The following is a 26,913-nucleotide window of genomic DNA, read 5'->3' on the forward strand; positions in this document are numbered from 1 at the left end:
GGACCAGACATTCTGTCACGGAGGCTGGACAAGAAATGCAAGGTTCGAGATAAGTCCCCTTGTAGCGTGACGGAAGACTCAAACGCGGATATGCACGAGTGAGCAGGTAAATCACACAGTTTGTTCTGAGAACGCTCCGATAAGGAGTACAGATTTCCACCAAGAAATCCGCGTTCTCACACGCACACAGACAGGTAAATAAGCGCTCCGAAGAGCAGAGAAATTACTCACGTGAGTTGGTTTGGAGATGGGACCTGACGTGGAGTCGAGCATGAACTCAATGTCTGGTGCAAAACAACACCTGCTTCCTGCTTAAATACCTGCGTGAAGTTACTTCCGGGTCCTCGTGACCTCACATGATCTGGTACGTGTGACAATTTCTAAGTGGGCTATTGACACAAAATTTCCACCAGATGCAGCCATCAAGCCAAATACTGAATTCATACAAAGAAATCAGAACATTTAAGTATACAAGTTGAGTCATAATAAATAAAGTGAAATGACACAGGGAATAAGTATTGAACACACTTTATTTAATACTTTGTAGAAAAGCCTTTGTTGGTGATTACATCTTGAAGGTTCCTTGGGCCTCTTATGAACTTTGATCTTCAGTTCTCTCCATAGATTTTCTATGGGATTTAGGTCAGGTGACTGACTGAACCATTCAAGCAGCTTGATTTTCTTTCTTTGAAACCACTTCATTGTTTCCTTGGCCTTGTGTTTGGGATCATTGTCTTGCTGAAATGTCCACCCTTTTTTCATTTTCAGCTTTCTGGTAGATGGCAGCAGATTTTTATTCAGAATGTCCCGGTACATTTCTCCATTCATCCTGCCTTCAATAATATGAAGTCTGCCAGTACCCCTTGCTGAAAAGCAGCCCCAAACCATGATGCTTCCACCCCCAAACTTAACTGTTGGTATGGTGTTCTTGGGGTGGTGGGCAGTGCCATTTCTTCTCCAAACATGGTCTGTAGAATGACTGCCAAAAAGTTCAATTTTGCTTTCATCTGACCATACTATAGTCTTCCAACAATCCACAGGCTTCTCCAAATGCTGTTTCGCAAACTTTAACCGAGCCTCAACATGCTTTTTGTTCAGCAATGGAGTCTTGAGTGGTGAACGTGCATGGATGCCATGGCGGTTCAGTGCATTGCTTATAGTTTTCTTTGAAACAACAGTACCTGCTGATGCAAGGTCTTCCTGAAGTTCTGCCTGAGTGGTTCTTGGCTCTTGGAGAACTCTCCTGATTATTCTTTGGACTCCTCAGACAGGGATTTTACGTGGAGCACCTGATCGTGGCCGGTTTATGGTGAACTGATGCTCTTTCCATTTCCGGATAATGGCCCCCACAGTGCTCACAGGAACATTCAGCATTCTTGAAATGCGCCTATAACCATTCCCATCAGAATGCTTTTCAACAATAAGATTACGAAGATCTTGGGAGAGTTCTTTGCTTTTACCCATCATGAAGTCTTTCCTGTGTGACTCCTGGGTAATGAGAAGCCTTTATAGGCCATCAATTAGGACTAAAGCAGCTGATATCAATTAGTACTGATAGGGGGCAGGGTTTCTCTCTCAATACTGACAGATTTCAGGTGATCTCCTGGCTTTCTATGCCATTTTGCACCTTGTTATCTTCATGTGTTCAATACTTATTCCCTGTGTCATTTCACTTTATTTATTATGACTCAACTTGTATACTTAAATGTTCTGATTTCTTTGTATGAATTCAATATTTGGCTTGATGGCTACATCTGGTGGAAATTTTGTCTCAATAGCCCGCTTAGAATCACTTTACTGTTTCATAGAACTGAATAAAAATAATATATTGAGATTTAATATTCATATATTTTCTATTCCAATTTTATTGTTACTTTCAATAAACGTGGTTATTTCATTGGCTTGTGATTTTTTTTTTCAGTATCATTAAAATTATTGAGTTAAATTAAAAGTCTTACAAAATGACGATATTGTTTAATAAAATAATAAATAATTATTACAAAGCAGTTTCAGTTTCAGCCAAAAATCCCTAGATTTTTATGTAAAAAGAAACGTTTTCAGGGTGATACAAGACCCCACTGTGAAATGATCTTGCTTATTATACGGCTACTTGCCACATATGTAAATAATTTAACAAAATATGAATTTCAACATATTTTATTACCTCAAGATGACTCGCAGTACCCGCTGCAGCTGTCTGTAATCAGTCGTAGTGGTTTTTGTCGTAAAATAACGGACCACTAGATGGTGCAGTTGACATCAGAAATGAGAATTGCTGTTAGCCGAGTAAAAATTATGAATGAATGACGCATAGTAGTTGTTTTTGAAAAGACAACAAGAGCCAGGTAAACTTAAAGTAGATGATGAATCTACTTCAAAGATCACAACTACAACAAAGCAAAGAAAATATGATGAGGCATATCTCGCACTCGGATTTACCAGTACAATGGTGGGTGATGAAGAGAGACCACAGTGTGTTGTGTGCCTCAATATTAGCATCTGATAGTATGAAGCCGAACAAGTTAAGATGAAACGTTGCATCAGGAACACAAAGATAAGCCAGTTGATTTTTTTCAGAAAAAATCTACTCAACTGTCGTGCCCAACAGAGTCGCTTTACTAAAGCAGCATCTGTGCCTTCAAATGCCCAACTCGCCTCCTACAAAGTGGCCTACAGAGTGGCTCAGTGTAAGAAGCCGCACATTATAGCTGAAGAATTAATACTTCCTGCTGCTATTGATATGGTTTCAACTATAATTGATGACGCAACAGCCAGTAAACTAAAGGCTGTTCCTCTGTCAAACAACACTATCACAAGGTGCATTTATGACATGTCAAAAGATATAGAGGAGCAGCTTAACGACAAGATACGAGACAACCTTTTTTCCCTGCAGATGGATAAAGCAACTGACAGTAACAAAGACTGTTTATTGATAACATACGTCAGATTCACTGATGCCGATGATTTGAGGGAGGATTTGCTTTTCTGCAAACTTGTAACTAGAAGAGCCACTGCAGACAAACTGTTCAACATAATTGACACTTACTTGAAAGAGGCTGATCTGAAATGGGACGACTGTGTGGGGATCTGCACAGATGGAGCTCAGGCAATGGCCGGTAGACGAGGAGGTCTGCAAGCATTAATCAAGCGTGTTTCCCCAAATGTGCAATGGACACAATGTATGATACACCGGGAGGCGCTAGTGTCTAAACAGATGAGTTCCGAGTTGAACGATGTTATGACATATATTATCGCCACCGTAAACTACATCAAAACAAGACCGGTCAAAGCTTAGATTTTTTGCACACTGTGTGAGGAAATGGGATCTGATCACACAGCAGTTTTGTTTCACAGCGGGTCCCGTTGGCAGTCGCATGGCAAAGTTATATCCAGGGTGTTTGAATTGCGGGATGAGATCAGAATCTTCTTGGAAGAAGAGGGAAATGAACTTGCCATTAAGTTGAACAATAACAACTTCCTCATGAAACTGGCATACCTAAGCGATATGTTTCAGAAACTAAATGAACTAAATTTGCAGATGCAGGCCACCAACACACACCTTCCCCAGCTGGCAGATAAAATCACATCATTCACAAGAAAGCTGGAGATGTGGGAGCAGAAAGTGAAAGAAGGGAATATAGACTTATTTGAGAAATTAAAATCATTCATTGAGGTCAACAAACTTCAAAACACAGTGATCCTGTACATGACAACTCATATCTCTGCCCTACAAAAACATTTCCAGAGGTATTTCCCAGTGCAAGATCCTGCAAAATATGATTGGATTCGAGACCCCTTCAGTGCAACATCACCCTCTGACTGCAGCACAGCGTAACAGGAACAGTTCATTGATGTCACCTCTGATTCAACAATGAGGCTTCAGTTTAAGTCCAAGGCACTGGCTGCATTTTGGATTGGAGTGGAAAAGGACTACCCAGTGCTAGGCAGGAGAGCCCTGGCAATACTCCTTCCTTTTGCCACATCCTACCTATGTGAGATAGGATTTCCTGCAGTTGCCTCAATCAAGACAAAATACAGATCAAAGCTGGACATTGAAAATGAGCTAAGAGTGGCAGTCTCACAGCTGCATCCCCGATTTGAGAGGATCTGCAGCACAAAGCAAGCCCACTTTTTTTATTCTGCAAAAGGGGGGCCCGGCAGAAAAAGTTTGGGAACCACTGCGTTATGGGGACCAAATGTCCTCACAAGGATAGTAATACCAGTAAATTTTGACCGTGTGGGGACATTTGTGAGGTCCCCATGAGGAAACAGGCTCATAAATAATGCAGAATGAGTTTTTTTTTTTTTTTTTGAGAAAGTAAAAGTGTGCACAGTCTCCTGTGAGGGCTAGGTTTAGGTATCGGGGTAGGTGTAGGGTGATAGAAAATACAGTTTGTACAGTATGTGTGTGTGTGTGCAATCAGGTGGGATGAGTGCTACAGTGCTACAGACCAGAGTTGCCCAGACTTTTCATAACAAAACTGGATTGTGGTCCATGAGGCAAAAGTAAAAGTTGCATTATATCAAAATTTTATATTAAATTTTAAGTGGTTAAACTTAGTTCCCCATCATTAATGATTGCATTAAATAAACAATTAAATAAATAAATACAACCTGAATTTTCAAATTTCAATTGTTCAAAAAAAACAACCATTTTTAATACTGTTGTAGTAATTTTTTCAACACCAACTACCATTGAATAAAAAGTAACAATAAAAAGAAAGACAAAGAAAAGAACCTTAGACTCTTTAGAAACTAGTTCAATATTTAATAATCCACAAATAATGATTTCTAATATGCAAACATGCAAAGTAGATTTGTATTTCATGCAACAGAACATATGCTGATTAAAATATAAATGAGGTCTATATTTAATAAGGAAATGCACGGTAGTTAAATAACTTTATGCTATTTATTACTGTACATGGCTCTCTAATATGCGATTCTGAAGTAAATACTTCACTTGTTTCATTACTGGACGAGTCAGTGTTTTTGAACAAATCTCTTGCATGAATGATTCAGTGACAATTACAGATTCTTTAACATTTATTAAGTAAAATTGCCCATCAAACTTGCCTCTTCACAAACATGAACATTTTTGAACTGCAGGATTTAGACTTATTTACTAGTGTTACAGTCTTTACAGTGACTTGGGTGGGCTTTCCCCATTCATAATTTTACTGGGCTAATGCAATTCTCATTTCTGATATCAACTGCACCATCTAGTGGTCTGTTATTTTATGACAAAAAATGCTACAACTGATAACAGCTGCAGTGGGTACTGCGAGTCATCTTGAGATAATAAAATATGATGAAATTCATATTTTGTGTTAAATTATTTACATATGTGGCAAGTAGCCTTATAATAAGCAAGATAATTTCAGTCTTGTATCACCCTGAAAACATTCTTTTTACATAAAAATCTAGGGATGTACCAAAATAAAAATTCTTGGCCGAAAATGCTTTGTAATAATTCTTTATTATTTTATTAAATAATATAGACTTTTTGTAAGACTTTTTTAATTTAACTCAATAATTTTAATGATACTAAATAAAAAAAATCACAAGACAATAAAATAACCATGTTTATTGAAAGTAACAATAAAATTGGACAGAAAATATATGAATAATATAGCTGTAAGCAGCAATTGCGGGGCAAAGCGGGGCAAAACAAAGAGTAATTAAAGCCATTTTAGGATGAGATCAGTTGGAATGGCTGAAAAAAGAAAAAAAGAACATTCCACCTGGAATCAGACCTGGATAACACCCAAAATCTGAAACAGACGACAGACAGACACGCACACACAAACCAAAAAAAAAAAAAAAAAAGAACAAATAAAAAAGTATTGTTAATGTACTATTGCTTGTGTGTTTATTCCTTGGGTAGTTCAATTTTGTGTGATCTGACTAATGACATGTTTACGAATGTTAAAATGACCTGTAGTGAACGTTCACTATAGGTCCCCACAATGTTTCCTTACGATTTTTGAATTCATTCAACTCGGCATGAGCCAAGGATTCAGAGGAAAAAATAATTTTGATTCTGTGCCTTATGGTTCAAAAGTTATAAGCATAAACATGAGTGAAACTTTGGACAAGTGTGGAACACATAGCTACTTTGTTCTCTCTGGAATCATGTGTGTTTCGGTAAAGGAGAGCGCAGGCAGTGGACCAAGCCACTGTGAGGCAAGGGAAGAGGGACTCAAAACATTTCTAAACTTAAAACGCATTGTTGTGTTTATATTGTTTTACTACTTACACAATTATTTTATGTATATGTCCATGATATTATTTACAATACAAACGTATTGTCGCTTGTAATGATATTTTTAAGGGGAACAACCCTCAGATATAGGAGGTCATGGACTTTAAAGCACAATTGTGATGACAAATATAGGACATAATAACACATGTAATTTCAAATATAAACCCAAGTGACCATCTGGTTAGTAGCCACTACTTGCTGCACTGTTTGTGTTTGTTGTTCATACTGAAAATATCTGTTATATGTAGATAAAATTTTATTTTGAAGTGTAAAACACCCAAATACAACTTTCTAAAGAAAAAAATCCAAACGTCATGAGTTTCTGTTTGAGTGCACATTAAAAAACCTCCAATTGTTGCTTGCGATTTTCTTGAAATTTTGGAAATTCATTCATTCTTAGAGAAGACAAAACGAAAATTGAGTTCTCCTGTTTACAGTGATATACAGCACTTGATGCTGACTGCTAGAATAGGTCTGAAAAAAAAAAAGTGCAGGTGTGTCAGGTGCCCGAAAATGTCCTAGGTCTTTAGGGGTTAAGTAACTTTAACAATCAGAACTAGTAAATCTGATTGATATGAAATATTGTCTGGGTGATCAAGTGTTTTAACCAATAAATATCTCATCTTACGTTTATATGCTTTAAATTCAACATACCTGCACCCAATTTAAACATAGGTTCCCTTTCTGTTGTTCACTCTGACGTTGTGTCGAGTGTATGACACTAGGGGTCGCTCCTGGGAGCCCAAACACCATTGAGAAAAGGCCAATGAAATTGGGTGTGCAGATTTTGCATAGCTGGCCACGCCCGGGGATCCGGGTATAAATAGGGCTCCACGGTATCTGGTCACTCATTCTGTTTTTCAGAGCCGAATGCAGCGCCATTCACCTCTTTGTCAATGGATCTACGGCACGGGCAGCAGTCTCTCCCTTCTCTAACACAGCTAAGTGTTATGAGAGTTCCCCTGGGTGCTTCAACAACGATCTTGAAGCGTAGATTTCCTCCTAATAGAGCAATTTTCTCTAAAAAGAGCTACACAGTTGGTTTGCATATGTATAACAGTCCGTGTCCTTCTGGTTGCGGTTACTGTCATTCCCCTAATGATTGGCACGATTGCTGTGTTCAGTGTTTACTCCATGACCACACTGAAGCAGCGTTCACTGACGGTTTATGTCAGACTTGCGAGGACATTTCCTCAGCCAAAGAGATCGGGTTTGAGTAAAGTATGATCATATTAGCCTGGTTCTGTCTACACTGCACTAACTCCCTATTAAACATCGTATAGATTTTAAAATCTTTCTAATTACTTACAAAGCCCTGAATGGTTTAGCTCCTCAGTACCTGAGCGAGCTCCTATCACATTATAGTCCCTCACGTCCGCTGCATTCTCAAAACTCTGGCAATTTGATAATACCGAGAATATCAAAATCAATCGCGGGCGGGAGATCATTTTCTTATCTAGCGCCCAAACTCTGGAACAATCTACCCTACAATGTTCGGGACGCAGACACACTCTGTCAGTTTAAATCTGGATTAAAGACCCATTTCTTTAACCTTGCTTACACATAACAAATCAACATATTCTTATAATTCAAATCCGTTAAAGGATTGTTAGGCTGCACTAATTAGGTCAACCAGAACCGGGAACACGTCCCATAACACCCGATGTACTCAGTGCATCGTCAGAAGAATGGCATCTACGCTAATAGTCTGTTTCTCTCTTATTCCAAGGTCACATTAACCACCAGATCCAGTTCGTATCCAGATCAGATGGTCACTGCAGTCCCCCGGATCCAGTCCAAACCCAGCCCAAACCCAGCCCAGATGGTGGATCAGCACCTAGAGATGACCTCTACAGCCCTGAATGTCAGCGGAGTCCACATCAACTAGATGAGCCCCAGAGATGGATCCACAGTCACCACATCACCTAGACGGCTGTCGGCACAAGACCACGGGAATTTTGGCCAGAGGAGAACTGGCCCCCCGACTGAGCCTGGTTTCTCCCAAGGTTTTTTTCTCCGTTTGTCACCGATGGAGTTTTGGTTCCTTGCCGCTGTCGCCTCTGGCTTGCTTAGTTGGGGACACTTTCTCTTAACACAATATTGCATTTTATTTTATTGTTTTTGAGTAACTACCTTTACCTAAAAAGTGAGTGTTTACTGTTGCCTTTGGCATTGTTGATGTACTGTTTCCTATTTAATACTGTACAGCCGCCTTGTCACAATGCTGTATTGTTAAAGGCGGTATATAAATAAAGGTGACTTGACTTGACTTGACTTGAGTGGGTTCCTCCATCTTGTCCCGAACCTTCTAGGCTGGATGACTGGTATCTGGGTGACACCAGGCCACTCTCGTCCCCAGTGTCCTTCTTCACGGAAGTGCACAAGGAGTTGATAAAATTGTGAAAGGCCTCTTTCTCAGCCGGGACGCGGTATACCAACTCCTCCCTCACCACCCTTGAAGGTTGTCCAGCGAGGGGGTATACGGAGGTCCCCCAGGTGGAGTGCGGTTGCAGTGCATCTCTGCCTGCAAAAGCCGCCACCTCCAGTTCAGAGTCTGTACGTTTTCTTCGGCGCTTGTGGCTGTGGCTCATGACTCATCGTCCTCCCTGCACACCATTGCAATCCTGCAGGTCTACCAAGTCAAGGTGTTCACTACGTTTCCGGCCCTCCACGAGATGGCTGGACGCTGTTGTCTCCAACCGGAGCATGTCTCGACACACATCTTTTTTTCCCACATGTTCTGTAACGTTGAATTTGTTCAGACGATCTTCCTGGCATGGATCCTCTGACCTGCGGTTTGCCTTCGAAGGTCAGGCTTATCAGTACAAGGTTCTCCCCTCGGTGTACCACTGTCACCCCGCGTCTTTACGAAGGTCGTGGAGACAGCCCTTGCTCCTCTCAGGGAAGTAGGCATAGGCATTCTCGACGACTGGCTAATCCTAGCACACTCATAAGAGTTGGTTTGCACCCATAGGGACATGGTTCTCAACCACCTGGCTCGATTGGGACTTCGGGTCAATTGGGAAAAGTGCAAACTCTCCCTAGTGCAGAGTATCTTTTTTCTCTGTGTGGAACTGGACTAGGTCACTATGACTGCACGTCTTTCACAAGACCATGCAAAGTCAGTGCTGAAGTGCATGAGAGCACTCAGACTCAGAACAGCGGTGCCCCTGAAACATTTCCAGAGGCTCCTGGGGCACATGAACATCACACCTCTGTGTCGCCGTATGCAACGAGCATTCAGCCTCAGGGGTCTGGACAGGCCCTCGGCTTCATTAGCACATCAATTGCCTGGAGTTGCTGACAGTGCTTCTGGCCTTGAAGACGTTCCGAGCTTTGTTTTAGAGCAAGCATGTGTTGGTCCGCACAGACAACACAGCGATTGTGGCATACATCAACCACCAGGGCGATGTACACTCCTTTCGCATGTCGCAACTAGCCCGCAATCTCTTACTTTAGAGTTAGCACAGACTCAAGTGTCTGTGTGCCACTCACATTCCGGGCTAACTCAATCTTGTGGCTGATTCTCTCTCACAACAAGTTTCGCTTCAAGGCGAGTGGGGGCTCCACCCTCAGATGGTCCAGCTGATCTGGAGTTGATTCAGCCAGGCACAGAGGGAGAACAGAGAACAGGTTCTTCTGGTAGCCCCGTTTTGGCCCAACAGAACCTGGTTCTCAGAGCTTGTGCTCCTATTGTCATCCCCTCCCTGGTGCATTCCTCTGAGGAAGGACCTCCTTTTTCAGGGAAAGGGCACAATTTGGCACCTTATACAGGCAAGAGCTCCGTCCACCAGGCAGCTGTACGATCTGAAATGGCGCACATTTGTGAACTGGTGTTTTTCCCAAGGAAAGGACCCACAGAGATATGGCATCAAATCAGTGCTATCCTTCCTCCAAGGAGGCCTGGATAAGCACCTGTCTGCCTCAACACTCAAGGTCCATGTGGCTATGAAGACGGCCCTCTTGACTGCGCTCACTTCTGTCAAAAGAGTGGGAGATCTTCAAGTTCTCTCCGTTAACGATTTGTGCCTGGAATTCGGGCCGGCAGACTCTCAAGTTGTCCTGAGACCCCGGCCTGGATACATGCCCAAGGTACCCACCACTCACTTCAGAGATCAGGTGGTAACCTTGCAAGCTATCCCTTCCCAGGAAAATGACCCCAACCTATCCCTGTTAGTCCCAGTCCGTGCCCTGCTCATTTATATGGAACATACTCAGGGTTTCAGACATTCTGAACAGCTTTTTGTCTGTTTTGAAGGACAGCAGAAGGGGAAGGCTGTCTCCAAGCAAAGGATCTCCCACTGGCTTGTGGACGTGATCTGTATGGCCTACCAGGCCAGAGGCTTACCCTGCCCGCTGGGAGTGAGAGCCCACTCGACCAGGGGAGTCTATGCCTCGACAGCTTTGGCGGTGGCGCCAGCGATGCCAGTTGCATCTTTTCAAGACAGGAGCAAAAAGAACCTAAAATGCTCACACATTTTTGATTGTACATATAAGAGTAATACGTATTTTAAATCTGTAAAGGGTCTACTTTTATTTGTGTACACTCACAATATCAACAAAACATTATGCTTTTGCAAAACAAAGAAAATATACAGGGTGCGCATTCAGCAGTCTCAGTCTTCTTTTTGAAATGCGTCATTAAAATAAAGTGAAACTCAGCGAATACATGACACACACACACATGAGAGATATATCTATAAAAAGCTTGATATTTCTACTTTCAGATGAAGTCCCTCTTCCCGAAAACACATATTCTCTGATGAAGTAATCCATACGAAACCAGCACACTTCATTTTTTTAAATTAGATCATGCCTACATCTTTGTAAACAGAGCACCGAGACTTTTCTTCCAAGTTCATCTGGACTACTTGTCCTGTCTGGAAGAACATGCGCTGTTAGGAATTCAGAGGAAGAACACAATGTGACACACGGCGCGATCCATCGGAGGAGATATTTTCATGAGCAAGTCTTTCTTTTATTAACCTACTTGCATTAGTTGTTACTGTGTTACTGTGACAGAATGTGTACACATTTTATTAGACTTTTTTATCAAACTATAATTCATGACTACAGCAAGTGAAACATTATAAAGTACATTTCATTTCATTGCATCAAAATGTTTCATGACGCCAGGATGGTTTTTAACGCTCTATACAATAGAAAATGATGTGATGTAAAAGTAATAGTGTTTACATTTATGCTTAACAATACTGTAAGGGATTACAGAGGTCAATTTAGCTCAAAGGGAATCTTTTAAGATTGAACAGAATCTCCGTTTTACAGCGGATCAATAAATCGGCCGGTGATTCATTGAGCGAGCCGTATAACATCAACTCTGTAATGGATACTAATATCCAAAATATAGCGAAAACACTATTTATTAGCACGGTAACAAGGTCGGCAGTTTAGGACATTAATTTATAAGCACAGTTTCTCAATGAGGCTATTAAACTTTATATTAAATGCACCAGTTCAGCTACAATCTGGAGGTTTGTAGTTGCGTTGCCTTTGTGTTAAGGGATTCCTTTCAATGACGTCGTTGCAGAAAGGGGGTTTCCCAAGGTTGCTGATTGGCTGGAGGTTCGTGGTCGTTGGAAGTGATGTCTTGGGCGTTGGCTGGAGGATGGAGTCGTGTACGCTGGTTGAAGTTTTGAGGTGGGTACGAAGTCTGAGACACGGCTTAGTGGCAAAACTTAACTTAGAACACGAAACTCTCAACAGAAAGAAAAGATTAAAGTAAAAGAAAGAAATGTGACGATCTCCTCATGTTTTCGTTTTAGAGGAGTGGCTGGTGTGCAAGCCAGGAAGCGTTCAAAGAACGCAAAAAGTCTTTGGTTTTAACCAAATGTTCGATCGGATCTTCAATTTGTCTGATTCGCTCTGATACCCTACAATAATAATATAGTTACCCAGATATAAAATGTGTTTGTATTGTATAATACATACAAAGCATGCTTATGTTTGACTTAAAGATCATATTATTTAGTTATTTATTTATCGTATAACAACAGGATGTAATATGAGTGTTTACACTGAGTGTATGTTTAGACCATATTTATTAATATTCTGTTCTCAAATAGATGTGTAACGTGATAAACAATAATTATTAGTTTCTCAGATATAAAATGTCCTTTTTTACGTTAGTACAAATGCGCGTCTATGACTACAGATTCAAACACTATATATACACTATATATATTTTAAAGATGCTCCTGATATTAACACGCTCACAGATGTTTTGCTTATGTTGGTTGTTTCTTAGTGATCTAATACCTGCAACAGATGAATCCTGCTGTCTTTAAATTGAGTCTCTTCAAACTGTTTTCCTCTGAGTGCTGTACCAACATCAGATGTTCAACTACACTGATATTCTAGTGTAAAACAAGTTCCTTGACTACTGATGGTGAGTTTTGCAAGCACTTAAATATCAGGTATGATTTACTTTTTTCACTTGTTGAACAGAATTCGGAAAACAGTTTTCAGAAACTACACAAAGTCTGTTCACATCTCTGTGGTTAGGTCAGGGTGCTCAATAATGTGTATTTGACCTTCATTATGTATATTTTGATTATACTGTGTTGTAAATAAAATACAAATAATCAAATTGCTAAATATTCATTGGGTCATTGCCACTCCTTCGCATATTCCTTTTTGATCACAAAACTTGTCTTAGAAAATTTACATCAATATATTGTTTTCTCTGAACGAGTGAACAAGATGATTTTCACATCATTTTGTAGAAAAAAACTCTAGACTACCACATCCAGTTCTCAAAAGTCTTCATGTGCTTCATGGTCTTATTTCAGTGACTTAAAAAATGTAGTTTTTCACTTACCATGCATAAACGTTGTTTCTCAAAAACACAAAGATGTACATTCATGTTGCTTACATATTATTGTAGCCCAATTTGTGCTGATTACAATGTAATAAGACTTTAGCCAATTAAATGTTTTTAAGATACTGCAAAAAGCACAAATTGCAGGGCATGTCAAAACTCCTTCAGGGCCCCAAAACACCCTCAGACCCCAGAGGGTTAACAAACATTTGCAGAACTGCAGGTTGGGCTACACCTAATACATTCGTTAGGATTTATAACCTGCGAATGGGGCCACTGTCTTCCAGAGTCCTGAACGTAAGCTCTTTGACTCAGGAGACTGGTATGGTGTAGAGCTTGCCATAGTGCTACCCCTTATGGTGATTACGCTTATTCAGTTCAGTAAGTGTCCTTGTGTGAACCATGAACCACTCTTCCATTACTCTAGCACTTTTCACGTAGCTAAGTTCAGCGGAGGAACTTGCTATAGAATCCAATACAAGGTAGGTTGCCTTCTGTGAACTCTTGTATTGGGTTGGTGCTCACATGGAGCCCACCTCAGAATCCTCCCAATGTAGTATTCCCTCTGTAAATCCTTAGGTGTTTATTCACATATTACCTCCCCTCCGGGTAGGATGTGATCTCCGTAGTGTCTTTCCCCATCTGGGGAATAGCCACTTTAGCAATGTTTTCAAGACTCTCAGCCGCTCCACTGAGCCGCTCCACTGAGGAAAGGCCTGTCTGCGACAGGTCAACTTGTTGGACGTTGGAAGGTCACAAAGAGGTGAGGTGTATTTATGCTAACTCGTTGGCTTGTTGCTATCTGTGCCCCCGTCCCTGGCAGAAAGGGAACGTCTCGGTTACGTATGGTAACCCTCATTCCCTGATGGAGGGAACGGAGACGTTGTGTCCTTCATGCCATAACTCCGGACTGCCTCAGAGTGGGTTGAGATGCTCTCAACTCCTCAGAACAGAACAAATGAGCAGATACTGCACTGCCCTATTTATACCCGGATGTCCGGGGCATGGCCAGCTATGCAAAATCTGCACACCTAATTTCATTGGCCTTTTTTCAATGCTGTCAGAGGTGTTTGGGCTCACAAGAGCAACCCCTCGTACACTCGACACAACGTCTCCAGGGGGTGGTGCAACAGTTTGTGTCATGTGAATGTAAGGAGAGGGCGACATCTGGTGGTGAGCGGACCAGAGGTCACTGGCCAGATTCGTGAGAGTGACTAAATGATTACAGAATTTTTATTTTTTTTAGGTGAATTATCCCTTTAATGTTCCGTATTGTTCTGAAAACAACAATCTGTATTCTGTACTACTTTTTCCTTATATTTCCTTTAATTCCCAGTGGCAATTTTATTTGTTTATATAATATATAATATAAAATCTTTATCGCATAAAAGGCAGAACATGTATTTTATATATATGGTTTCTATAGACCACTGTAGTAAATGTTGTGTCATTATGATTGGTCAGATTGCCTGTTTAATCAAACTCCCTGTGAAGGGTCAATTGAGCAGCCAAGATTGGGCAAAGTGTACAAATAACTGGGTCTGAAAAAAATGACTGCAGTTCATGCCATGTGCTGCACTTTTCACACATCTCTTTAAACAGATTTTTAATGGTATGAGGTCTTTGTGTCATTTGGAGTAATAATAATAATATAATACTATAATAATAATTATAGTAATAATATCAATAACTGTATTCAATTAAAAATTAAGATGGTATTTTCAAAACATTTTTATTAGTTTTTTGAAATTAGCAGAAAAAATACATTTGCTAACCACATTTAAGAAGGCAACTCTGAAGCAAAAATATGAGAATATGAAATACACTGTTTCTAAACACTTACTGAGAACATCAAAAAAAATTTAAGCATGTTAAGGAACTTAATTAATTTAACCCTTTCGCACGTGAGTTTAAAATATTCTAGCTGAGCCCCCAGAGTGAGTTTTTTTTTAGGCGACCGTTATTTAGAACGTATAGCTTTATTGTTTCCATGGCGACGCGTCGTGACACAGCGCAGCCACAATAGCACTGTATGACACATGTATCACTTTTATGTGGTTTTTCCCTTTGTATTATTAATATTCACGAACGTGCTCACTGTATTATGAAATATCTGATATTCCGATTCTGAAATATGTGCACGTGAATGTATTTGGAGGTTTAAACACTTTTATAATGAGCATATTAGTTGATCTATGCTGAGTGATGGGCGCCGCCATTTTAGTTCGCGCTGAATCCGAGCTGTGGGATTTACAAAACGCGAATTCATCCTCTCCTCCCAAAAATATTAAAGTAAGTCTCTGGTGAGCTTGGAGAAGAGCAGAGTGAACATTATAGTTACCTACACAATGTGTATATGATATAAATAAATCATGTCGTCAGATAACATTTGTAAGGCTCATTATTGCCGCTGCCATAGACATCGGCGTGTAGTTTGCTAACTATAAATGCATCGTTTTACTAGGATGTATGTGTATGTAAATGTCTGGAACCTAAAATAAGCATTATATGGTTGAAAACACAGAATAGTTGCGATAATATGATAAGCGCTCAGTGCGTCTGATCTGGCTCAAAGCGCCAAAGCAGATTTGAATTCAGCAGTTGATCACGTGACGCGCTGAACGTTCGAATCACACCGGTGTGATCGTACGCTCCAGGGACCAGCCAAGAATGATCACACTGGTGTGATCGTACGCGTGAAAGGGTTAAATATAAATCATGGTCAGCAAGGTCAGTGTTTGGGTGCAGTCATGCGTGCAGTGATGAGTGCAGAGAATGACTAAAATGTTTTCTCATTGTTTTACTTGTACACAGTTTTCATTTACACTTGCCTGTCAGATCTCCCATTCCCTGACAAATGTACACATTTTTGCAGTATGTTCTGCATCTGCAAGCATTCTATCATATGTGATTGCAGTTCTTTGTACACAACGTCTACAATGGGGATCAGATAACAGGACTGGATTGTATAGAAGATGGTTTTCTTTGGAATTTGGAGGTTGAGCAAGGCAGCCCAATCAGCGATGTCAACATATGTTGCACCAGTGAATTAGAGTACTCACTGCCACCAAAAAAGGTTGTTAGTTGGCATGCCTTAAATTTCTTCACATGAGTTTCATGTTCCCTCTTGACCACTGGAACATTCCCAGTGAACACATATGAGGCTACCCAAAGTTGTTTTTTTAGTGTCAAGGACTGATGCTTCACATTGATGTCATCTGCTAAGCAGCTCCATCAAGTTGGACTCATTGACCATCCATTTCCTTTACTTTACCATTGTCTTCACCAAGCCCTGTAGTTGGAGTTGATGCAGAGGTTGAACATAGTGGAACAAAACTGAGGTCCTTCTTGTCTGATGAAGGATCCAGCGAAAGCATGCTGACATCCAAACTAAGATCTTCTGATAGGTTCCCAGCAAGTGTTTGTTCATCCTACATAAAGACATCCTACATAAAGTATTGATTCCAGTTGTACAAGTTGATTGAATTTAACAATAGGACTGCCAGGGGTCGCTGTATACCTAAAACCGCCATTCAGGTAAATTTTACCCACGCACATGAGTAGTGTTTTGATATGACTAAAGAACATTTATTTATGTATTATGGCACTATCTTCATAAAGAAGTGTCTAGAGTCATCAAAAATGATTGTCTAGTCATCAACTATATTTTTGTCCTGTTGTTTTATGTTCAAGGATTTTATGCAAGCTACAGTCAGCATTCATAACAGTCAATATAAGCTAAACAAACCTGCACTGACAAAGAGAATCAAAAGGAAGTAACTACACATTTGGGTGGTGTAATATTTTAATTCTTTGTTATTAATCAATATATTAAGACCATTCATGTTATTTAAATTACTAAAATAGCCTATAGACATTAATGTGTAATAATATTTCACCACACTACATAGGATGATGCGATGACAAATTATTGATGAATGAATTATGAGTTATTATTACACATTATGCGACTGAAGCTCAATGAATGTAGATTTTAACTGTTTTCATAGTGTGTAAATTTATCTGTGTATAAACAAGGCACGGCGCATGTGTTGAATATCATAATGCTGGATCTGGCTCAGCACCGGCGCCACCACATGCGTGTGTCATGGTACTCTCATAAACATGCATCCACAAGTGACACAGTAGAGACGAAAATGTGAAATAAAGTTGTTATTTTTGTTTTCTTTGCACAATAACTTAATGTTATTTTGAGATTGTGACCCATCTCCCAGGGCTCTACAGTGTGACTATTTCATTTGCATTTCACTACTACATGTGGATATGGAAAAAAAAAATTGTGTGTAACTGAACCGATCAGCATATTTGTGTTTGTCATCGAGAGCTTCAAAGGTTTCTACACCAGTGTTTTGAGTTGAACGTTGAGTATTGTATTGCATAAATTCTTTTGAACGCAATATTAATCAGAATCCACTTACTGCCCAAAACCCTTTTGCACTTTTAAACTAAAAATGCACTTTTAAACTAATCTTGAGTCAGTAATTCAAATACCCATTCATAAAGACAGTCACTTAGTTCCTGAATGAATCAGCTGTTTAAATGAATCAATTGAATGAATGATTCAATAATAAACTCAGTGACTTGCTGTCAAATTCAAAAATGTGTGTGTGATATACATCACACACGCACACATTTTTGAATTTGACAGCAAGTCAGTTTATCATTGAATCATGTATCTATATATTTGCATTGTTATATTTTCAGATAAACATAATTTACTATTTTTAATCATTTTTTTTACATTGTCTATATATATATACACACACACACACACACACACACACACACACAGACACACACATTTTTCAATTAGACATAAAAGATGATGAAATACTTTTAGCAAAGTAATGGCATTACAAGGGTTTAAAAAAGGCCCCTCTAAATCACATTTTAAACTTTTACTTTGCATTACTTGCTATCTTATTTTTGTTATGTTTGTCTATGCAGATCAAATGAGTTCTATGTGGATTACAATGCAGATTTGTTCGGAGAGTTTGTGAGGGAGCTACGAGAGGCACTTGTGGCATACCTCAAAGCTGATACATCTGTCAGCGAACGTGAGAGATACGGAATCAGGAAGATCCGTAAGAGGGTGCATTTCATTGCCACTGGAATGGTGAACCATGATGTGTATGTGGACCCAATGGCCCGAGATTGCTGGCTGCAGGAGAAGCGAACAAATGTGCAACTGTATGATCAAGTCAGAGGTGCATTGAATGTTATGTTTAAGAACATCCTGCAGGATTTCAAAAAAGTGTCTGACAAAATCCGTTTCTTTCGCAACAGAAACAACTGGACTTTTGACAGGTTAGACAGCTGGTTCTTGTGGATTCCTTTCATGTACGAACAATAAATATAACTTTTAATGCACAAAATTCTTGTTCTCTTTTCAGAACTGACTTGAAGTGATTCTGAACTACAACTCTGAACCCATCATCTGTAGTAATCGTAGTATGTGAGCGGTGTGGAGTGGCAACAATTTCCCCTCCATGCTCCAACCCAGCTAACACAGTTACGTCGTGGCAACGTTACTGGACCAGACCATATTCGTTGCAGCGACGTACCAAATAACATTCCAGCGATGTAACTTTGTGATTCCCATACGTGACTATAAAGGACATTACTGGTCGCACCAACCATTGGAACAATTCCCACATTCGTTGTGGCGACGTTATAGTGTTACGTTGCAGGGACGTGACAAGTACGTCCTAACAACCAAACTACCATGTTCCCTATATTTTTAATATTTGCTTCTCACATTTAGTCCGTTCTAGTGGATGTGCTCGTACCACCTTGATAAATGACAAACTCAAACATTTTCTGCTGTAAAAAACAAAACAAACAACAACAAAAAAAAACCCACTTATTTTATTGTTATAGGAGATTTTAGTGAATATATCTAATACATACATGCCAGGGTTGGGGCCATTCATGAATTGAATTGAGAATGAATGGTAAATTCCAACTCACTTCCTGGAATGGAATTGGAATTGGAATTGCATGCAGCTGAGAGGCAATGGAATTGGAATTGAATTGGAATGTCAGGAAACAGAATTGAAATCAAATAAATTCCACTAAATTCCATTTGAGATATTTAGGCCTGAGAGATGCAATCTTAGCGATGCCAAATTTCAGGAAATGATGATAATTCGATGCAATAAAAAGTGAATGAAATACATGAATGAACATGACTCATTTTTTTTTTTGTGAGTTGAGACATATATTATGTGGTAATCATATATTGAATGTATAGTACATCCAGAAACTTATCACCACTGTCATTCAATTATTAATTCATAATGTTCAGTTCTCATTTTTATTTACTTGCATTTGATCAACTCTATTTCATACATAACTTTCTATTTGTAAAGCATCCAATAAATGGAATTCAGTGGAATTTCCCTGAATTGAATTCCACTTCCTGTAATTCCAATTCAATTCCAACTCTGTTTCCTGTAATTGTTGTTGAATTCCAATTCCAGTTCCATTTCCTTCTTTGAATTGGAATTGTTGAGTTCATTCCTGAATTGACCCCAACCCTGATACATGCAAACCATTACAAAAACATTAAATTCTAAACATTAAATGAGCAAAAACAGTGCATTCATTTATTAATCAGCATTTATTCAGTGTTATTTTCTACAAATACTAAGCCAATACATTTTGAACATTACACCTATTCTTTAACCAAGCAAATTGTTACCAGTCATGAGCACAGATAATTGAACACATCAATACATAAATCACAATACAATGTGAATCACAATAATACAATGAATGAATAGTACAACCACTGATTAAAATGTTTTACTTTTACTGAAAAAGTTAGAATTAATGATGGGTATAGTTAATGATTTTATCTGTGAAAATGATCAATAATTATCAGTACTCTTATTGACAACTCCCTATAATTTGGTACAAAATATACTGATAAAAAGATAGGAAACAATTCAGTAGTGACTTCTTTATTACTTTAAGTTCATTTGTTTCCTGAGTGTCGTGTGTATGAAACACCTGCTACAAATATTTGGAGGTGATGTGCTTTAATACTGCTTCACTATCAGAAGCAAAACCTAAATAATATTGTAATTACCAAAGGACCATAGTACTTGAGCATCTTGGAAGATAATAGAAATAAAGAAAACAACATTCGTAAAGATATGTAAATAGAACAATGTAGATATTACATCTCCCACCCAAAAAAACACACAGAAAATGAGCATGTTGACTTTCTCAGGAGAATCTGAGACCTCTGTCCCCAGCTGTGGAGAAGACTCTTCGCTGAGGAGCGGGAGTTAGGTTCTGGACAGATGTGAAAATGAAAAAGATTGTCATTCTTACCACAGCAGCAGAAGGCAGGCTCTATTGAGGGAAGGACAGGAGGGTGACACTTCAGTCTTGATCTTCTCATAGAGGCTCGATGCAGTGTTTTACTGAAGGACAAGGCTCATGCTCATGACTTGGTCATATTCAGCAAAGAGTTCCTCTAGTGCAGAGTCAGAGACTTCAGATAAACAATAAACCTGACTACAATAATATGGTCAATTTTATTAAAAGTTTCCAGTTTGCAAGGAATCTGAAGTCTCTGGCAAAGGTATGAGAAAACTATGTCAAACACTATGTTAAAACTATGTTCTTCCTCCTCTTCACCATCCTGAGCATGTACTGTCAATATTGTTCTCTGGCAGCTGAAAGGGAGGATTACCCTGTTAATGTTGCTAATGTATGTACACAATCAGTCAAAAATCTGCAGTCTTTGTGTTTTAATGTTTTTTGATAGAAGCCTATTCTGCTCACCAAGGCTTTATTTATATAATCAAACTTACAGTACAAAACAGTAATATTGTGAAATATTATTGTTTAATTTTTAATTAAATGTTTTTTATTGTTTTTCAAATACACTTTAAAATGTATTTCATTCCTGTGAGGCAAAACAGAATTTTTCAGTTGCTTTTACTCCAGTCTTGAGTGTCACATGATCATTCTCATATGATGATTTGATGCTTACGAAAGATTTGTGATTATCAGTGAAAAACAGTTGTGCTACTTAATATTTCTGTGTAATTTTTTTTTTCAGGATTCTTTTATTAATACAAAAACAAACAAAAAAAGGTTCAACATTTTTTTTTTAATATTTTGTAACATTCTAAATGTATTTACTATCACTTTTGATGAATTAAATGCATCCTTGCTATTAATGTCTTCCCAAAGAAAAAAAATCTTAGTGACTCCAACCTTTTCAACTGTAGTGTACACAAAAAATTTAGGCAGCACAACTGTTATTCAATTTTGCATTGATCACAGAAATAATTTATAATTTTAAGATAAATTTCAAAGTTTGACCAACAATATACATTACTACATTTAAATGAAAACACATCTTGTAATAAACAATGCACACATTCTCAAAGAACTTACATTCTGATGATTACTTCCTTTCCTCAGTCATTCCCAGACTTCCTCATGTTTCACCTTTCCTTTGAATCTGCACAAAAAAACATAACAGTCAATTTGGATAAGTCACCCCAGACTTTTTGATGGTGGCCGTAAACTGTCAAAGTGCCTTTTGAAATCTTAAGTGGTTTTCCAGCTTCTAAAGGAAAGGCAGAATCTGGGGCCGTATTCACGGAGCCGTATTCTTACTACTATGTGTCCTAGCTAGATTTATAGATTAAGAAATCTATTCACAAAACTCTTTAGAGTCTACAAGATCTAAAAGTGGGTTGAGTCAATGTACAGACCAGGGATCCTCAAATCTGTCCCATGAGATCCAGTTTCCTGCAGAGTTTAGCTGTGACCCTAATCAAACACATTTGAGCATGCTAATCAATGTCTTCAGGATCATTAGAAAATCACAGGTAGGCGAGTTAATCAGGGTTGGAGCTAAACTCTGTAGTGGATTGTCCGTCCTGGGTAAGATTTGAGGAACCCTGGCATAGACTTTCTTTTTTGTTAAATGTCCACACTGTGCATGGGTTGAAGCTCTTAATACTGAACTCTCAAAGTGCACCAGATAGACAAATTTAACTTTAAAATGTACAGTACATTATTTCTTACACAAGGCCATGGCCCCAGAACCCCCAGACAGACCAAAGTCCAGCCATCCTCTATAGTCTAAAAAAAAAATCCTGTGGGAAACACAGCAAAGTGATGTGGTTGTGTATGGTTTAGGCATAGGGGAGAGTAGGGCTGCACGATAAATCGCATGTGATTATCATGCGCGTTTAGTCAGTAAAACTGGTTCTTTGATTAGTAGTAAATCTCCATTACCTGCGTTCAGCTGGAGCGGCAATTAATACACAGAGCCATAAATCACTGACAGGCTACACAGAATTGCACTCATAATCGCAGATGAATCGCATTTGATTATGAGTGCAATTTTGCATAGCTTGTCAGTGATTTATGGCTAAAATCCATTTAAATCTATAGTTGGTAACACATTTTTTTGTTTTGCTTACGGCCATATGTAAATCAACGGTGCTTACACTATTCGTACTTATTGCAACATGAAAACATTTTTGTACCTTATATTCTATATAGGGACGGCCTAGGAAACCCGAAGGCTCATACGTTTTCGAGGTGAAAACAAGCAACTGTTTTGAAGTCAAAATATGGCACAAAAGAACTTTGGGAGTGAGTAATCTCTACATGCTAGGGTGCTTTTGTTTGTGCCATTGGATACATGTACTTCATTGCTGTTTATATGTTACAGGACAGTAATAAAAGATCTGGGCTTGGAGGGAATGGTGACAGGCCAACGGTCATCCAAGAAGTGGAAGAATTTGAAGAAGAAATATAAGGTCCCTTACGAAAAAGAAGTTTATTCAAGTGTGCTATTAGTATACTTCTTTTAAACTAAAAATAGGAAAGTATACTTACAGTCTACTTTTTATGTACTTCTCAGAAATGTGCTTTATATACTTATATACTTTCATATATCAGAAATATACTTAAAATGACATTTAAGTATACTTGATTTATACTTAGAAAAAGTATTTGAGCTATACTTCTGCTCTGAGAATCCGTGTTTTCATTGTTATACATGAGAGATGCTATTACACATCTTCTGTACAAAATTTCCAAAACACAAGCGAAGAAACCAAAACAGATGCTTCCACACTGTAAAAAATGCAAATACATATTTTCCATTTTATGAAACAATTTGTCTTAAATACTAAAAAATGTTATTTTTTTTAAACTAAAAACCCTTGTCAGACCAACAAAATTACACAGATGTTGTCCCAACCAGTCAAACACAGTTGTCTGAGCAAAGAATATCATATTGTTGAAATGTTAAGGCTTTGTAAGTTCCCAGCATGCATTGCAGCATGAATAAATTATCCAGTTACTGTTATAGGATTATTGTTTTTCTGTTTGCTGACTTCATTTCAACTTTTTTTGTTGTTGTTTTGTCATTATTTTTAGTTATTTGTTGTATTGTGACTTACAGATCTAATCTTTTTAATATTTGCTGACTGTTGTGTATCTAGTTTTGAGGACTAGATACTTTCAACTACTTATATCCATTCTCTGGATATCTTAATCTTGTAAAATGCTTTACAAAATGCTTAATCTTATAAAATGCTTTACAAACAAAGACAACATTGTCTAGTTATTAGACTAAGTTATTCATAATGTTTTGTATGTTCAGATATTCATATAACAAAATATATACAAATTAATATATATACAAATTAATACCTAACTAGGGACATAGTAGTATACTTAAAGTATGATATAAAGTTCACTTATATAAAACTTACGAGTATACTTACAGTATAAAACTACTAATCTTGTAGTTTACTAAGACTATACTTCAAAGTGTACTAAAAATGCATAGAAAAGTATTTAATTAGTAAACTATCAGTATACCTGTTGGTTCACTTTTAGTATACTTGCAGTACAAACTGAAAACATAGATGTAAACTAGTTGTGTACTCAAAGTTTACTACTGTTATATTTAAAGTATACTTAAAAGTATACTTTCATATACTAGAAAGTGGGCCAATTTAGTCCCAAGGAGTATTAAAGTATTACACTGAAAAGTATACTACTAGTATAGTGATATTTGTATACTTACTACATAAAGTATACTTAAAAAAAAAACTTTACTTAAGTATACTTCATAAAATAAACTTGAATATACTTTTTGGTAAGGGGTAAGCAGTGTGGTGTGATGACAACTAAAGCAATTTAATTATTTGCAGTCATTTCACTGCTTGTTTTACATTATTCTTGTGTACACACAAAAATGTGTATATTTTTTTATATTTTTTCACAAAACAGTCAAGTCATATATCACATGTGTCACACCCCTGTGGACTGTTTCATTGGTTTTTCCCTTGTATGCCCTTATTTGGTCTTTCCTGTTCCGTTTTCTATTATGAAGTCATTGTTTAATCACTCAGACCTGTCCTCATGTGATTAGCCTGGTTATTTAAGTTTAGTTCTGTTCCCCGTATGTTTGTCGGTTCTTAAAGTCATTTATAGTTATTTTCGTTGTGTTGCGTGTGGATTCCCTGCTGTTCCTGTTCGTTCCTGTTCCGTTGTATGGATATTATAAATAAACTGCGTGTTCCTGACTTCTTTGTCCCTACTCCTCATTCCCGCACACGACGCATGACAACATGAAAGCTCTCACTCTCAGAAATTTGGCTATGTTGATTATTTTATTGTGTGACAATCATAAATTGAATGGTCTTTTATAGAATCGAGATGTCAAAACCGTTAACTCTAAGAAATTATTTTCATTTATCATATTCGTACTTGTACTACTGCTCCAGACAGCTGCAAACAGCCACAAACTCTATATTATCTTTTATATTAGGATTTTTTTCTTTCAAACGAGACACATTTGTGTGTGCCTCCGTTGGTAAGAATCCATTGTTTTGTCGCAGAAGCTACCAGGGTGAAAAAGATGCACTTTTTGAGAAACACTCTCCAAATCGTAGACGCTCAAAGTAGCGCCTCTGATGTTTTACAACTCTTGGCTGCTCAAAGCACTATGGTAGGTCAGACTAGATGCTACTCGAGCAGCCGTGAAATCTGTCACCTCTGGGCTTTGCTCTGCCTCAGCAGAGAAGATGGCGAGAGAGAGGTTCCAGGTCAGCGCTAAGCTGTTTTGAGCATGGGAGTTGTAGTTTTTTGACTGTTTTGAAGATGTTTTTCTGGAAGACAATAGCGCTGATACAATCGGTTTTTCAAAGCGAAAAGAACGGCCAGAGGCCGTGGAGAGGACATCACACGCAGCTGATAAGAGCATCTACTACTATTTATAAAGCTTATATTCAGGTTTGTGATATAATTATAGTTAGTTTAAAACGTGAAGGCACCGCAAACAATCTGCTAAACTATGTATTGACAGTAAAGTACAGTACAGGAAGTGTTTCAGTAAATATACGTGGATATTATTACAGTGCTGTTTATAAACGGCTATTTATTTGTTCCACATTCTGAAGATCAGAGAGCAGCTGCAGCAATGGCAGATAGAGGCGCAGATCACATCTGATCTCCAGGAGTTAGACAGGTGATGCAGGGAGGCATGATGCTGATGCTGATGCAGGCAGGTGATGCAGGGGACAAAAATGATGCACATAAATGAAATGATATAAAGCTGGAGCATGTGGATTCTGTTTTAGAATGTAATAAACCACATTGATTTTACAATTTACAGAGTCTTGTGTCTCCTGAAAGAAAAAAAACGATCACAAAATGTGATATTTGGTGTAATTCGCCTATGCCATTTTGTATATTACCACTTAGAAAAACAAAAATGAAACATTATTCCGTCATTTATCAAGAAAAGTGGTATGGCACATAGTAAAATAGGATTAGGGGGGTAATGTGCTTTATAAAACCTGTTTTTGCAAAGGATACTCACAAGGACACTTTTAGTTCAAATATTTTTTATTGGTTTTCATTATTACACAATCACAACCATACAAACATATACAACATTGTACTTAACTCGCATATTTCACACCAAAACACAACTACAAACACGTATGTACCACTTAAGAAGGGGGGGGCGGTCAATTACGATCAATTATAACATAGTGGCCCATGATGACGATTTAATGTAAGATAAAAAAGGCTGCAAAACTATAAGACTTTCCAGAGGAGCCTTGGATAGTGTACTTGAGATTGCTTTCTTCCAACTGAGAAGAATCAGGCGTCTAGCCAATAGTGAGGAAAAGTTAATTATTTCTAGCTGATTAGCTGATAAATTAATTTCTTCCAGCACTACACCGAAAATGTCAAAGGATTAGGGTCCATATCTTTGTTACATATAGATGAAAATGTTCTGAAGATGTCAATCCAAAAAACCTTTTAATCTTGGGCATACCCAGAACGTATGACTTAAGTCTGCTGGTTCTAAACCACATGAGATGAGTCTGACCCTGGATACATTTTAGCCAGCTTGCTACTGCGCACTTCCAGGCTGTATCTGATATCTCTATTCCAAGTTCCTCCTTCCCCTGCCTCCTTATATGATCTAGAGATGGGGAGGTGGTTCTTTGAATAATCTCATATAGAATGGACATCATACACTTTTGAAAAGGATCCATATTTAACAACTCATCTATCCAGCCCCCTTCTGGTTGATTCAAAGAAGGAGAGAAATGTTTTTTAATGAAGCTACGGACCTGTAAATATTTTAAAAAATTAGACTGAGGGATCTCAGAGTCTGTTCTTAGCTGTTGGAATGAAATAAATGTACCATCTTTGAAAAGGTCCTTAACACAGTTAATTCCGTTTCTGGACCACAATTGAAATGCTGAATCTATAA

Source organism: Labeo rohita, unplaced genomic scaffold, assembly GCF_022985175.1.
Source record: "Labeo rohita strain BAU-BD-2019 unplaced genomic scaffold, IGBB_LRoh.1.0 scaffold_49, whole genome shotgun sequence".
Taxonomy (NCBI): Eukaryota; Metazoa; Chordata; class Actinopteri; order Cypriniformes; family Cyprinidae; genus Labeo; species Labeo rohita.